Source organism: Chelmon rostratus, chromosome 14 (genome assembly GCF_017976325.1).
Source record: "Chelmon rostratus isolate fCheRos1 chromosome 14, fCheRos1.pri, whole genome shotgun sequence".
In the NCBI taxonomy this organism is placed as follows: domain Eukaryota; kingdom Metazoa; phylum Chordata; class Actinopteri; order Chaetodontiformes; family Chaetodontidae; genus Chelmon; species Chelmon rostratus.
This window is the reverse complement of record NC_055671.1, coordinates 14781560-14788285: the sequence shown is the minus strand read 5'-3', so window position 1 is coordinate 14788285 and position 6726 is coordinate 14781560. Positions and strand designations below refer to the sequence as shown.

At 42.3% G+C, this 6726-nt stretch overlaps 1 pseudogene; it reads right to left on the bottom strand.

Annotated features, from left to right (window-relative positions):
• Window positions 1-648: 648 nt before the first annotated feature.
• On the bottom strand, window positions 649-5995 carry LOC121617580 (annotated as a pseudogene).
• Between the last annotated feature and the right edge of the window lie 731 nt (window positions 5996-6726).

The following is a 6726-nucleotide window of genomic DNA, read 5'->3' as shown; positions in this document are numbered from 1 at the left end:
AAAGTAGATCTATGTTTAATAGGAGGCGACAGAACAAAAGCAGGCTCATGAAAACACACATTCCTCCTTCCTGTCTGACTTTACAGAGTGAAGAAATCAATTTGCTGCTCCTGAAAACAATCCCTCCATTTTTGAGATCATGAGAACCCTGATGTCAGTTTGTGGGTTTGACCGTGGTCATGGGAGCCGGCGTATGCATCACATTAGCGGCACAGACACATGACAGTAAACCAGTGAGGACTGAGGAAACCAAAAATAAAAAATACAATTTTGTCCAGTATCAGGGAAAAATGTCGCCTCAGACAGACGGACACGTGTTCGCAAAAGCGTCAACAAAGTGTAGTTTAAGAAATGCTCTGGAGGAAAATAATCTTTCTGTTCTGATGGATGTTAACAAGCATATCACAAAGCTCTACTTGTTGTACCGCCGGCCAGCAGTGCAAACATTCCTGAGAGGACACTAAGCTGGTCATTGTGCTGACTGATTGTTTACAGCCTCAACTCAGCCCTCATTATGTCAAACCTGCAACTTCCAGATCTCCACACTGAGTGTGCTGAGTCCATGTATCAGTTTAATTTTCTCCTTCAGTGGGCCGTTTTGTGCGGCTGTGTAGTCGATGCAGCGTATCCAGTCCGGCGTCCAGGTCGTCAGCAGCAGTCGGGCTTCCTCTTGGTGGGCGCTTGATTGGCCTCGCTGCTGTCCGTGAGCCCTGTGGGGAACGCAAATAGAAATCAAGCAGCTTTTACATGCATCTAAATGTGAGCCGCACTGTTGTGCTGTGAGATGTTCCTTTAGTGCAATGAATGTGGGAGGAAACACTGAATGCAGCTTTTACTGTTTAAGTAGTGTTAGCATCGCTTCAAAATCAAACTACTGCATATTTGTGACCTTTTTTGCATCTTCAGTAGGAACAACTGGACTTGGAGTGAGTGTGGCGGTGTAAAACATAAACCTGAAATCTAGGCTGTCGACATAGCTGTTCCCAGAAACTGAGGAGCTGATTAATTGGCCAGTGAATCAAAGGGATAGCTGAATGTGACGCCGGCTTCTTAATCATGAGACTTTACTGAGCAAACTGACTCACTGATGATGTCGCCGACGTGCCTCGAGCCACTTTTCTCGAGCTCAGACAAAACGTTGGCCTCAAAAGTCAGAGATGCCACACGGAAGAAGAAATCCCTCACACCGTCTCCTGGAACAATGAAGAGACGGGAGTTTAGCGAGACAAAGGGAGGATTAGACAGGAAGCGAAGAGCGGGAGAAGAGGATTTGTTCGTGTTAACGTGTGTTTGACTCCCACCCGACTTTGCAGACACGGCCCAGTACTCTGCTTTGATTTCCTCGGAGAGTCTGATGGCTTCCTGCTCAATGTGAGACAGCTGATCCGGAGACTGGGGAGGGAAACGCAGTGAAGGGAAGTGAACGGGATCAGGGGAGTGGAGGGAAGTGGTGAAGCAAACAAGCTTCAATCCACTGGTCACTATAAGATGAGGCTGATCATAAACTAAAGGAAAATTAACTAATTAACATGAACACTGGCCTTTCACAGGAATACCTCATCCAGAATTTGGCACATTTTTATCAATGTATTGATAACTAGCTTTATCTTCATGGTTGCATCTAATGGTTCTTTTCCATCACTTCTTTACTATTTATCTACTGATTATTTATTTTTATTGGTCATTGAGGCAACAAAAACCCAAACACATTCAATCCACAATGATAGAAAACCAGGAAAAGCCGCAAATCCTCCAATTTAATCAATTAGCAAAATTGTTCCTTGTTAATTTTCCAATTAATTTTCTAATTTCTAATTAATTTTGCACAATTTCACCCACACTGAGGTCCTTCTTGGTACCAACAAGGAACAGTAAAACACTGGATGGGTCATTTTCTTTCATGGCGTCCTCCAGCCACTGCCTACACACACACACACACACACACACACACTTGTCAGTCTCCAAATGGCATTTTAATGTTATAATTGGATCATAATGGGGTGTACTTTACCTGGCATGTGCTAAAGAGCTCACACTGCTTAAGTCAAACACCACAATAATGGCTGGAGGAACATGAACAGACAAAGATGATGAACAAAACAACAAACACAAGCAAAGAGCATTATGGGAAGTAGACTGTGAGTCAACGCGGTTCATTTACTTTAGTCAAAGGTAAAAGGTGTGACGGCAGAGGCCGAGACAAACTCACCCTGGGCGCCTCTGTAATATGTCGAAGCGATGCATTTGAAGCGCTCCTGACCTGCTGTGTCCCACCTGAAACAGATCAGTTCAGCTTTAACTGTCCTCGCTGTAGAGGACGAGAGGAAGAGAGAGGAGCTGCAGGATGCGGCCGTGATGGTTGTCAAAGCTAACATGCAGCGAGTGGGAATCACTTTAAGCTACATTTAACAAGTAAGCCTTCGTCAACAATGATCAGCTTTATTTAATCTTATCTAGATTTTATCCATTCATGGTTCCCAGAGGATGGATCCGACTGATGTCAGTGACGTGAAGGTTCGCTGACCTTTGGTGTCGACCTCACTAATTCTCATTAAAAAGAAGTCTCTCTGGGATAATAGCCTTAAAATCACATTAACTCACTGAAGATTTTAATAACAAGCTAATCAAATCTGGAGGTTGATGTACAGCCTCAAAATGATCTAACCGTGACTTTGTTTACATGTTGATCGTTCAGACGTTGTATATGATCAAATGAGTGCCAGGCAGCGTTAATGAGAGCTCACTGAGGGTTTTTACCCTGATGAGAGTCAGCGCAGTCAGTGAATGAGTTTGTTCAGGGCTCAGTCTATGAGCCGAGAGGTTCTGCGTGGTAGGCAGCATACTCACAGCTGTAAGCTGAAGGGAACACCGAGCACCTCGAAACGCTCCATCTCAAAATCCACCCCTATGGTCGCTTTGTAGTTCTTATCAAACACACCTTTACGGAACCTGACAAGAAAAAGAGATCGGCGATATTATTACAGCAGAAGCAGCTCAGTTAAACCCTTAATGATGATTTGGACTTTTCCCAAAGAAAACTGACAATTTTCTATTTTCTACATCATTATTACTATTATTATTACGATTATTATCATGGCTGTGTTATCTTTATAGTAGTTTGTAGCTTTGTAGTTTTTTACCCTTTTAAGTATTTTATCCTTTTCTCTAACTCCTTGTTGAGCAACTAGTACTGCAACGAAGCGATGTCCTTATGGGGATCAATAAATTTTTTTTTGTAATCTGATTTAGTCATCTAACATGTATAAAGGTCATTGATTTATATATTTATGATTCAGGTTCAGTCATGTTTTTATGGAAGAAAACTTAACTGAACTGCAGCTACAGACGAAACATGCCAACAAGGAATAAAGCCTTTGTTCAAATCTGACCAGCACAGAATAAAAAAATCTGCCACACGATCCTCTGACTGATCTAATCATTCATCACTGCGTTTTACCTGCTGATCAGACACGTCTTCCCAACTGCGACATCTCCCACCACGATGACCTTGGCGATATTGAAGCTGGAAACAGAAAGCCAAGGCTGTCAGTCAACAGCAGCGCAACAACACAACAACATGATCAGCAACATGCAGGCAGCCTGCAGGAGCCGATGAACTCAAAACTTTTATACTCTCAGACAAGAAACTTTAAACTTCAATGCGCTGAGCCCTTCGTGGACCTCAGTCTGCTCTTGCATTAAAGATGAATCATGTTAATTACTTAATTAGTTTAGGTTTAAGCAGCCTCTCCACTGATGTCACGAATTAAGGGAAATTAGCCCCCTTAAGCCTTTTAAAAGGATGATTATCTGCTCATGCTGGGCTTTGACATTCATTTGCTATCTTAAAAAAGCACAGCAGTGACTTGCTCTGTCATTTTAATTCAATAAATGCACTAAGAGTTTGCTTTCCGTCAATTTACTTTGTGTGAATGAGGCACACATTCATTTGTTGTTGTTGTTTTTTTTTTCCATATATCTGATTGTGAGTTAATAACTGTGTTTCTACACGTTATACATAAATAACCTGCTCCAGATCTACCTCTGCTTATTTTATATATGTATGAGTCACAAGTTATTCATGAGAATTACAGTAGAGGTCTGTCGCTGCAAAGTGGTAACTTTGCCGGCTTATCTTCTACTAAACGTTCATCACGGCTGCTTGGAAAAGGAGCAGAAGTAAAGCAGGATAAGGATGAGTCTCGTGATATTCTATATCTTTCTCAAGCTCAACAAATCTCACAAAGAGACTGTAACCAACAATTAATTGATCCTATTAACAAATATTATTACACCAGTTGCACTGGGTGACGTGTTCTTTCATTACGATGGACATCAGCGCTGTAGTTGTAGTCAGCTCACAAGAGCACCAGATGTGTATTCCTACGCAGCTGAATATAGTCCCCAACAAATGAACAAATGACTCCTGTTTGAGTAACATGTGCTAAATACTGCAGTGCCCTGCTGATTTAGGAATCCAATGAGCCTTTTTTAAAAGTGGAACTACATATTTATGATCGGACCTTGCAGGGAAGCTGGATTCAGACCTGAGAAACCATCCAGTCACAGTTGTTCGTGATCAATCTGCCTCCTGTGAGGAGCAGCGAGAGAAGCGACTGTTCATTGGTTAGCGTAGATGCTGCTATAGCATCAGTTATAGTAGAGTTTGAGGCAATTTTTTCACCCAAAGATGCAAAAAAAACAGCACTGAAGGCTTTTCTTGATGGAAAAGACGTTTTCCTACTACTCATATGGTTTGTTAATCTGATTGGTTGAAGTTAGCCTGTGATAGACAGCAACAGACGGATGGCTTATCCAATCAGATGCCAAGTAGTTGCCACGGACGACTTCGCAGATGGTTCTGTGTTACAAACCATCTGGTGCGTCAGGTTAGAGGGAAGCTGGATTCAGTTTTTTTTCAGCTTTTTGGTCTTTTAATGTGATTTGTTGAAAGAATCTCCAGCCTCGTCCTTTAAATATCTTGCAGTCAGATGTGATGGGTGCAGTTGATGGCTGTCAGCTGACAGCAGACATGGCATGATTTAAAGGCCCCTAGTTAATTCATTTAATTTAAACATATCACAGAGAGTGCAGAGGCAGCGCGCGTTGTCTTATTAACCACCCCTGTGAGCTCACCTCACTGTGCCGGTCTTCTGCACCTGGCACATGGCCTTCACCTGTGGGTGGAAGCCATCTTTGGTGTGCAGCGCTGCATTTGGACTGAAACACTGTAAAGAAAGGGACACAGGAAGCTTTCATTTAACTTTCCAAAGTGTAGCTGGGCTTCATTCGGGTGGTGAAACTGTCTGAGCTCAAAGAGGAACATCAACAGCCTCCAAATGTGAGTTCAAACAACAGTATCATCAAGACTGCAGTTACGAGGTTTTCTGAAGACAACCGCATTTTGTAAACTTGCAGAGAAGCAAAGAGCAGCATTTGAGACTGCTAACAGCCTCGTCATCAATAGTAACACAGTTAGCTAACCGTGTGTTTGTGTGTGTGTGTTTGTGTTGTTTCTGATGACTTTCAAGGATGCATTTCAGACATGAGGCCTGTTAACTGGAAAAGGATTGTCCAAATGGGGACAAAAAGAGTGGTTCAGTGGTAAGTTAGGATGAGTTTCTAGGAAATTAATGTCTAAAGTCTCCAGAAGTGTGTGTGTGTGTGTGTGTGTGTGTGTGTGTGTGTGTGTGTGTGTCTGTGTCACTAACCCTCGGGAGCTGAGTAATGATCCGATCCTTCTTCACAGGGTGCAACATGCTGCAGCAGATCAACACACATACACACACACACCTTCAAGCTGCCACTCTCACTGACAGCAAACACACACACACACACGTTACTTTCTTTAGGGATGGACACAATTATATCTTCCAACTTCTCCTGAAAATAGAGCAAATGTCAGAAAGTGAAAACGTTGGTTCCAATAATATGCAGTGAAGCAGATTTTCTTTGCTTTTCCATCTAAACTGAAGCAGTTTGCAGTGAAGACCATGATCAACACCCCAGGAAAATGTAGAGGATGAGGACAGTTTGGGTCAAGGTTTCAGGAAGGTGTGACAGATACAGAGTGTATTTGAGACTGATGCAGAGGAAAAAAGGAAACTTTGTGTGAAACACAAACAGTCCACATACAGAATTAAAGGTTTGAGTAAGTTTAACAGTTTTACCTGAAACTGCTGGACAGTAAATGCTGAAGAAAACGTGCTCTGGCTCTAGAGGTGTGATGGGATGTGATGTCCAAAGTCTGTGGAGAAATGAGGCTCGCAGGAACCAACCGAGTCTCCAGACAGACGGACACGCACTTAAAGAGAGTCTCCGTGTAATTAGTGAAGGAAACCAGCGAGTATCCTGTCAAACAGCGCCACCCTGCGGCCGCAATGTACTCTAACTTACTCATGGTTAATATTTATGTTGCCGTAAATAACAAGTGGCTACATTTTCATTAACTAGTGAGGAGGTGAAACACAAGGGGAGGTAACACATTTACTCAAGTACTGTTCGTAGTACAGTTTTGAGGTACTTGTACTTGAGTATTTTCATTTGATGCTACTTTATACGCCTTCTCTACAACAGTTGCACTACAGTTGAGAGGTAAATATTGTACTCCTTACTCCACTATATTTTCTTAGGCAGCTATAGCTACTGTTTTTGTTTGTTTTGCAGATTTAGATCAATATAAACTATAACTACAAGCAATAATCAGCTAATACATTCTGATGCATC